Source organism: Teleopsis dalmanni, chromosome 1 (genome assembly GCF_002237135.1).
Source record: "Teleopsis dalmanni isolate 2A chromosome 1, ASM223713v2, whole genome shotgun sequence".
Taxonomy (NCBI): domain Eukaryota; kingdom Metazoa; phylum Arthropoda; class Insecta; order Diptera; family Diopsidae; genus Teleopsis; species Teleopsis dalmanni.
In genome coordinates this window covers 165408946-165418852 of record NC_051846.1, presented here as the reverse complement: position 1 = coordinate 165418852, position 9907 = coordinate 165408946, and the positions used below count along the sequence as shown (strand labels likewise).

Sequence of the window (9907 nt, the reverse complement as noted above, 5' to 3'; positions counted from 1 at the left end):
AAATCAATATATAATATACTTAAGCCTAAAACATAATATATCTAATAGAAAACGTCTCCATAAATAAATTAAACCCTCGTAACCTGCTTCAATACTTTACCACAATATTTAATATGTCATTTATTTAAAAAAAAGGCATTTTTCTAAAGTAAAAAGGATAGCAAAAGTATTAAATTCACCTTACACCATTAGACGCTTTCAAAGTGTTTAAAGAAAAACACTTATTTAAGTGACAAATCGCATCAAATTTTGTTCAAAAGCTTAACAAAACCATAAGACTGCGTAAATCACCGGCATAACCGGCAACAAATCAACAGACCCATTTTCTATTACCTAGAAAATCCTGCTGAAAACGAAGGAATAGCAAAAATAAACTACGTTTATATGTTCGAATTGCACGTGATTAACTTAGCTATGCTTAGCACTCCACATTTTACTAGCAATTCCATTGAAATCTTTTGAGAGGAGAATCCTAGTTCCAGTCACCAGAGGACGCAGTTTGCATATCAATGTTTCGAGCACATAACGAAAACGTACAGAAAGGTTAGAAATGTGTAAGGTTAACAGCAGTGGTGGGGCTGGGTTGCACGTAAGCAGTATAATTTTTACAACGTTGTAATTATGCGCCCACAAACCCACAAAGTTCAACATTTCTGCATTAAAAACTTTTGGTTTAACATTGCACAAAACACTGAAGTGTTAGAGTTAATTAAGCATTCCACGAACTTGTTAATTAGCTTTGAAATTTATTTAATATATAATTTAAAATATGAAACATTCAGTTTGTATTTTAATTTCATAGAGAATTCATGCAAGTTGTGCTAAATTGAATATTCGCGCAATTAAATTTATTCAAGAAGTTTTGACAAAAGTTTTTAAATTTTATATAGTGTTTTGTATATTAACAATAAAAATAAGTTATTCATTATTTTATTAATATATTTAATTACTTTAAATAATTAAATAAAATAATTAAATAATTTGATTTAAATAAATACAAACAGTCACACACTAATGTATTTAACATTTTTAAGTGAAATGAATCATGTAGAATATCTTAAAAATTAAAAAAAAAAACATTCCTTCGAGCCGGATTTGAACCAGCGACCTATGGATGTCTGCACCCGATGGAGGTTTGGCATTCGAAAATGCTTTGGCCGTCACACAAGTTGTTTAATGCATTCTGATAAACTACTACAGTCCACCGCTCTACCAACTGAGCTATCGAAGGCACTTGTGCGCTTTCGATTTATTATGAATTTCATTTTAAAAATTTTTTTTCCACAGCACATATTTCTACAATTTTTATTGTATCTTTCGCTACGTCTCACTTGTGCTTCATTTAAATACATTTGTAGTTGCTTTGTGCACTTAAAATAGATTTACTCGCATAATAATGAAGCTTCGTTGCTTTCTCCTCTCAGATCATCATTTCATTGATGATCAACCATTTTGTAGTCATTCGCTGTTGGCACTGCGAATACGTGTGGGCATTCAATCATAATGAGTAAACTACAAAGCGCATTTACTTCTATGAATTATTGAGTATGTGTGTGTGTTTTTCAATTTGAATTTTACTTTCTTTTCGTTTGAAGCACAGTCAGCAGTTTATATTACAAAAAAAAAAAATTTATAAAACTTTTGACATCAGAGTAGCAAGACCTTCGATAGCTCAGTTGGTAGAGCGGTGGACTGTAGAAGTTAACAGAAAGATGGCAGATATCCATAGGTCGCTGGTTCAAATCCGGCTCGAAGGATAAGTTTTTTTGTTTTTTTTTATTCGCTCATTCAAATTTAGTATTCTTAAAATTTTTCTTACCTTCTATATTCTGTATATCAAAAATAATTGCTTTTATTTCATGTTGATATTTTTATATTACTTTTATATTTTTTCATATAAACTTTTTGTATCATTAACTTTTTTTGGTATTTTTATGTTTCTATATACCATAGACACTTCTGATTTTTTTTTTTTGTTTTTTATATTACTTCATATTTGTTAATATTTTCTTATTTTTATATATTTCTTTTTATTTTCTTACTTTTATATATTTCTTTATATTTTCTTATTTTTATATATTTCTTTATATTTTCTTATTTTTATATATTCTTTAAATTTTCTTATTTTTATATTTCTTTATATTTTCTTATTTTTTTATATTTCTTTATATTTTCTTATTTTTTTATATTTCTTTATATTTTCTTATTTTTATACATTTCTTCATATTTTCTTATTTTTATAACGAAGTATAAGTAAATTATATAAAGAAATATTATATTTTCTTGTACTTCTTTATATTTCTTTACATATTTTTATATTTCTTTATACTTTTTTATATTTTTGTATTTATGCTTTTATATTTTTTATATATACTTTTGATAGTTTTGTATATATATTTTTGATATATTAATACATTTAATATATTTTCATAATATTTTTATATTTCTTATGCATACCTTATATATTATTATATTTTTTATATATATCCTTAAATATCTATATTTTTTCATATATTCTCTTAATGTTTTTATATTTGTTTATATACACCTTCGTAACTTTTATATTAATTATGTATATATATTTTTAATATTTTAATAATTTTTTTATATTCCCAGTCAAGGTTTTTTTATTTCCTTTTTTATAAACTCGAGTTTTTTATATATATATTTTTTTTCACATATATTTTTTTTTCATATATATTTTTGGTATTTTTTCTATATTTTCATATATACTTTAAAGATTTATTATATATACAATTTTAAGTTTTTATATTGAATATAAATGCTCTTAATATTTACATGTTTTTTATACATTCTGTTGATATTTTTTTCTGTCTTTATATATATTTTTAAATATTTTTATATATTTTTATATATTTTTATATATTTTCATATATTTAATTATTTATTTAATATGTTATATTTTATATATTTTTCTTATATACATTTTTTTTAATACATATTATAATCATTTATAAATTTTAATATTTCTTAAGTTTAATTTTTATATTTATGATGTTTTCATATTTCTTTATGTTTTATATTAACTTAATTTTAATATATTTTTATATACAAAATATTTTAAAAATATATATTATTAGAAATGCTTATTTATTGAAAATTTTAATTTGACGTCAATTATGATAACAGTGACTATTTTACTCAATAGAGTAAATTGAGTAAATTTTACTCAAATTTACTCAATTGAAATTAATAGAGAGGTTTCGAACAGTAGTGAACTACAACAACAACAAAATTTTGTTATTAATTTGTTACTTCCTTTTGTGTAGAATCTAATCTAGGATCGTATTACGGAGAAAGGCGTGCTAATATAATTCTACGATCCGTATAGCGAGACTGTATATAAACTTCCAGGCTCAAAAAATTATTTATAAATAATTATATACAAGAAATAAATTCGAGACCATTGATAATGAATTTTTGATAATACTTAAAACAGCTGTATGGTCAGTCAAAAATTCAATTAATTTAATTAATTAAAATAATATAAAAGCATTGTGGTTAATGTAGTTCATTAGTTTCCAAAACTTCTCTAATTTAATGAAAATAAATTAAGAAAAATTTCAATTAAGTGAAAAGCTGTATACATATCAGAAATGTTTATTTAGCTTTATTATTATTATGTTGAAGCTATTTTGAGCTAGTACACTTAAGCACTTATACTCTTTTTTAACTCGAGGTATTTTCAAAACCCCTCTTTACGCCTTGACTAGATTATTATTTATCACTTCATCAGATGATTTTTAATAAATTAAGCTGTATCTGAATTGAGTATAAGAATTAAATAATTTATTGAGAATTGAAATCTTCATTTAGTTTTAACGAAAAATAAATTAATATTTTTTTTAAATGAAGTTGTGTCTGAACAGGGTATTTGAAATAAATAATTTATTAATAATTAAGAAAAAAAAATTTGAAAGTTGTGTTCATATCAGTCATCTTCATTTAGCTTTAATGAAAAATAAATCAATATGTTTGTTAAATGAAGTTGTAAATGAACTTCCTAAAAATAAAAAATTTATTTGCAAAATTTTATATACACTACAGATTTATATTTTATATTTAAATGTATAAATTAAAATAGTTAAGTTTAATGAACTTTGCTTAAGAAGCTTTTCTCTTAAGTTTATTTGAGCACATATTCACCATAAAATATCATGTTTTATATATGTACTATATATCTTATACACCATAAATCAAAATTATATATGATATAACATAAAAATAATAAAAAAAGTGAATTAAATTAATCTACAAATGTATTTATTAGCTTCATAGAGTGTTTATTCATCTTGAAAATAATTTGGAACTTAAATGGCAAAAATGAAAAGTTAATGTGCTCATAAAAATAAACCAATTTTCTGTTAATTTAACGAAAGTAGATTTTATTAGTAAAATCAGAATATTTAATACACTCTTTTATACACAAATTGTTTGCAGTCAATAAAATATTATACTACATTTAAGCGATAAAATACAATACCAGTTGAGGAAAAATTTAGCAAAAGGATATAAAGAAACATTTCTTAAAGCGAATTATTATAATCTGTATGAACTTTGAAAACTTTTTCACACAGTCAAACAACCGTCAACCGAACAACGTGAACCTTAATTAACTTTTTGTACTTTTATTGGCGCTGTGGAATTTTCACATAATAGCGCTATATATATGTATGTATATAATTTAAATACTTTTAATTTAATAGAGCATTCACTTGTCTTTACTTACCGAACATACAACATAATATATAGACTAACAAAAGTACTCGTATACAAAAGATTGCGGTAGGTCGTGTAAAAGGTTATGTTTATCTTTGAGTGCTATGACCATTTTCCTATCCTATCCTCCATTTCTTCGCCGCCTCAAAATGGTTATTGTACTTTATAAACACAACAACACAACAACACAACAAAAACATTTGTAATACAACAGTAGCAACAGCACAAATTAACAATTTTAGCACAACGACACTAAATCCTTAAAGTTATTGTACCGAAAACAATCGACTAAAGTTTAGCTACAAAAATAGACTAAAAGTGCAGTAGAAGAAGAAAGTGTCTATTGTGCCACACAAATAGAAAAAAAAGAATCTATAACAATGCAAAGTAGCTACAAATAATGATACAATCAAAGTAAAGACAGACAGTTAGACAAACAAACTTGGAACTGGCAACTGGCAACTGAGCGGACGTACTGGGGCAAATTGCAAAATAAAAAGAAGTACGCGTCGTGGTGACAAGACGACATTTAATGATATGCCAAAATATTAACACAAAACTGCCAAAGGAGCAACACAATGGATGGTGTATCCTTGCACGAGTGTATAACGTTTTGTTCAACAAAATACACTTTTCTTAAGTATTTTGTTAGAAAATTAATGCAATTTTCGTCAGCTTTATTGAGTTAATTTGGCTTTTATTTTCTTGTTGGTTTTCTCCTTATATACCATACATTCTCTGCAACCGTATATGCGTGTATACGTTTGTATGGATGTAAGTAAGTACTACAAATTGTTGAGCATATTTTGCACGTCATATTGTATTGTATTGAGAACCAACAAAAAGGTATTGTCACAGTGTAGCTGGAAAGGATAATTCATGTATGTAACAATATAGTGGCAGAAAAAAAAGGTACCTATAGTACACATATTTTATTGTAATTCAATGAACTTTTTGTAAGGACATTGAGAGAGCATAGAAAATCTGCATAAATGATACAAAATACTTGGCACATTTACTTTGCATATGTGGGTGCTTCAAGAAGTGTATAAAAATAAAGAAACTTTTTGTAAATTATTCAGTAAAAAGTTTAGTAAAAATAGTACGTAAGTAAATATATATGCTTCAATATATAAAGAACTATTAGAAATCTGTTATAGAAATACAACAGACTACATGTTGCTGTTTAGTTTTTGGTTTTATGCCAAAAATATAAAGAAATTATTTTTATTCCTTAAAAGTGCAAGATATTTGCTATATAGTTTTTGTGTCAAAATATAAAAAAATTATTTTTATTCCTTAAAAGTGCTAGATATTTACTCTATGGTATGTGTTTAAAATGTCCTTTAAAATAAACAAATTTTATTTACTTCAATCTTATAAATATATGCATTATGCATTTTCGTTTAGATGGTTCTGTAATCTCATATTGGCACTAAAAGTTTTTCATATCTATTTCCATACCCATTGTCAGACTATAATATTTTGTGATGTGTAATATCTAAGACTTAAAATCTAAGTTATTCTTTCCTCCCTACTTGACCAATGCACACACAGTAATCTGTTCTAAATTAGAGAATTTCTAAAATTGGAAATGAAATTCAAATTCAAATTTAAGTTGAAATTTGTCAGACTTCATTTTGCTCTATTCAATTTCAGTTAACATCAAGCCTACATGTTATTCTAAACATTAAGCAAATAGAAGGGAATTGGTTATTTAAAGAAAATTTATGAAATGTGCAAAGAATGTCCTGTAAGCTTCTATTTGCATTTAATAGTAAAATCTCCTAATATTATTCCAAAAAAAAAATATATATAATATTTAAGAACTTGCACGTAATACTAATGAACTCTTGATTATTAATAAATTCATAATTACTAAACTAACCAAAGGACTGACATAAGTATTTAATAATTTAATTAAAATGTACAAATTGCATTTCAAATAATAAGATAAAATATTTAAATAATTTAATTAAAATCTAATTTCATTTCAAATAATAAGATAATTTATTTAAAAATTTTAATAAAATATTATTATATTTACCAAAGGACTGACTAAGTATCTAATTAAACTTTCCTAATTTGATTAAAAAAAAGGTAAAATATATAATAAACTCTTGATTGTTAAAGTAATAGTAACTATTAAATTTACTAAAAGACTGACATAAATATTAAAATAATTTTATTAAAATCTCTTAAACTTTTTTTTTTAAATAATAAGATTAAATATTTAAAAACTTCAACAAACTATTATTATATTTATCAAAGGTTTGATTATTTAGGTATCTAAATAATTTAAAGTCTTTTAAATTCATTAAAAAAAACAGATAAAATGTATAATCAATGCCTCTATATGAAGCATCAAAAACCTTGTGAGTAAATTTTCAACCATATGAAACTAACGAGACTGATTTGGGCAGGTGTTTTTCACAGAATCAGAGAAACTAAACCAACGGGAGTTCGAAAGTAACGAGATTGATTTTGGCAGGTATTATTAACAGAAGTACACTCAGCAAAGCATATAGACCATGGTAATAAGCGCCATTATCCACGAATTTAAATTAAAAATTCGATATAAGAAATATAAGAAAAATGCCATTTGAACTCTATTGGATTTCAATCAGCATTACTGGGACATATTACAAGAGGGACGTAAAATCTTTGACATATTTTTTTGTAAAGTCAATTTATAAATTTCTTGTTACTTCATCATATAAAGTAGTCTTTAATGAGATAAGAATTAATTGTTCAAATAAAAAAAAATTACAACTGTTTTCATACAGAAAAAAAAATTTATTTATGCTATATGTTAAAGAACATATAACATTGACTGACTAGGCATTAAAAACAGATTAAATTATTTAGTATCAATACTAAATTCAAAGAACAATAGAATACAGAGACAGTTACAGAATTTTGGTTTGCCAATGGAGCAAAACAATTTCACCTTAGTGGATCTTGTAGACTAGCAACTGATTCTAATCGAACCAAAGCTAGTCAGTCTTTCGTATGAAAATCTTCGTATGCCTCTTTTTGATAATTTAATGCAGAACATTGAAATCAAACTAGATTTTTATACTAGCTCTAATACAAACAAAAGAGAAGATAATCATTATTTTCAATGATAATCCGAACATCTCTTGATGATAATTTTCGAATATCAAATGAAAGTATAAGGTCTCGCCCCAATACTCTCTTCCTGCGCATCGAAGCACTGACACCATAGTAGGTCTTTTGTACTAATAAATTACCCTAACTAAATAGATGATAGTTTGAATGATATTAAGAATGTGTTGCGTTATGAATTTTCCAATATCAGACATGGGTAGAAACACCCATTCGAATATTTTTCTGCTGATTAAAATCAAAACCACGTAGTTACAAAATATGTACCTCTTTTACGCAAGAACAGACAATATTCTATCACTTCAGTTAAACCTATCTTGTTAAGATGGAGATGGAGAAAGAACACTACTTGCAGGATATATAGGTCATATTACAGGGGATAATATTGTAGAAAAAATTATAGAACGAGCAGAAAATTGGAACAATTGGAACTCAATTCATCGGTAATGTTCTAATGGAAAAGAAGAAAGATCTGGACGCAATCTAATCTTAAACGAAGAGCACGAATGAGAGACGGAACACATACTCTGAGATTGGGGCCTAGACGCAGGGCACACCGATGGAAGTCTTAAATGACTAATAGGGACCCTACCTCGAAGTAATACTAACGTAGTCCCGGGGTAGAACAAGGTCTCTAGGAATGAGGGGGAATGGTTTAGCCCGTGCGAGTCGGACACTCCGGGGCGCCGGAAGGTGGTCAGTGCGTAGGCATTCCACTCCTCTTTGCCGCAAAAAAAAAAAAAAATCTTGTTAAGATGGAAGCGTAGAATTTATATAACCTAACAGTAAACTTCGTTCTATTTTACTGCGATAAAATCTAAATCTTTAAATAATTGGATATATTTAATATTTTCAAATTTCCATTATTTCCAATATTTTTATATTTAAATATAAGAAATGTTAAAAAGAACTGGGAAGGTTTGTCTAACATCCCAAAAATAAAAGAAAGCATGATAACATGGTATACAGACGGCTCTCTCACCAATGAGGGAGCTGGAGCTGGTGTTTATGGACCAGGCAAAAAATACTGGGAAGCATTAGGAAACAATACAACCATCTTTCAAGCGGAAATATACGCGACAGATACATGCGCCAGTTTCAATCTTGAACGTAACTACCGGAACCGTAAAATTGCAATACTGACTGACAGCCAGGCAGCTATAATGGCACTCCTATCTTACCAGGTAACATCCAAACTGGTATGGGAATGCATTGACAAGCTGAAAACACTCGGTGGGATCAATCAGGTGCACCTTTTATGGATTCCGGGACATACTGGTATCCAAGGTAATGAAATGGCAGACAAACTTGCAAGAAGAGGCGCGGCATCAAGAATGATAGGCCCAGAACCATTTTGTGGTCTAGGCAAAGGAGCTCTATCCATTATCATGAATGACGCAGAGAAAAAAGAGAGAGAACTCTATTGGTTAATGTTACCAAGACTCTCACAATCTAAAATGCTTTTAGGGACTTACAACCTAAAACGCTTTAAAGATTGCATAGTGCAATCAAAGACTAACATAAGAATTATTACGGGATTACTGACCGGTCACTGCAGATTGAATAATCACCTATCGAAGTTAGGAATTCAATCCAACTCAGACTGCAGATACTGCAGGGAAGAGAGAGAAACGGCATACCATGTGCTTGGGGAGTGCCCGGCACTGATGCATAAACGAAAGAAACACCTAGGAGGGTATTTCATGGATCATAAGGATTCAAGACTGGGGAAGATAGGATCCATACTGTCTTTCATTAAAGAAATCGGACTTGGAGAAATACTCTAACCCGACAAAGGGGCACAATAGATCTTTTAGGTCGCAGTGCACGATCCTTTACTCAATAATAATAATAATAATAATAAGAAATGTTGCAATATTAAATATACATACATATTTTTCTTGGTATTGTTGGTATCGGCATTATATCTTTAAAGTATAGAACTCTCTAAAACGTAATTTAAACTAATTGATGGACAATCCTTCACACAAGTAGTTCACTTAGGCCTTAAGATGTGGGTGTAGTGAGATCTGTTTTG

At 27.3% G+C, this 9907-nt stretch overlaps 1 non-coding gene across 1 annotated transcript; it reads left to right on the top strand.

Moving 5' to 3' along the window:
• Positions 1 to 1661: 1661 nt before the first annotated feature.
• Positions 1662 to 1757, top strand: Trnay-gua. Its single transcript has 2 exons — positions 1662 to 1698; positions 1722 to 1757. It is a non-coding gene; the product is annotated as a tRNA-Tyr (tRNA).
• The last annotated feature ends 8150 nt before the right edge of the window (positions 1758 to 9907 follow it).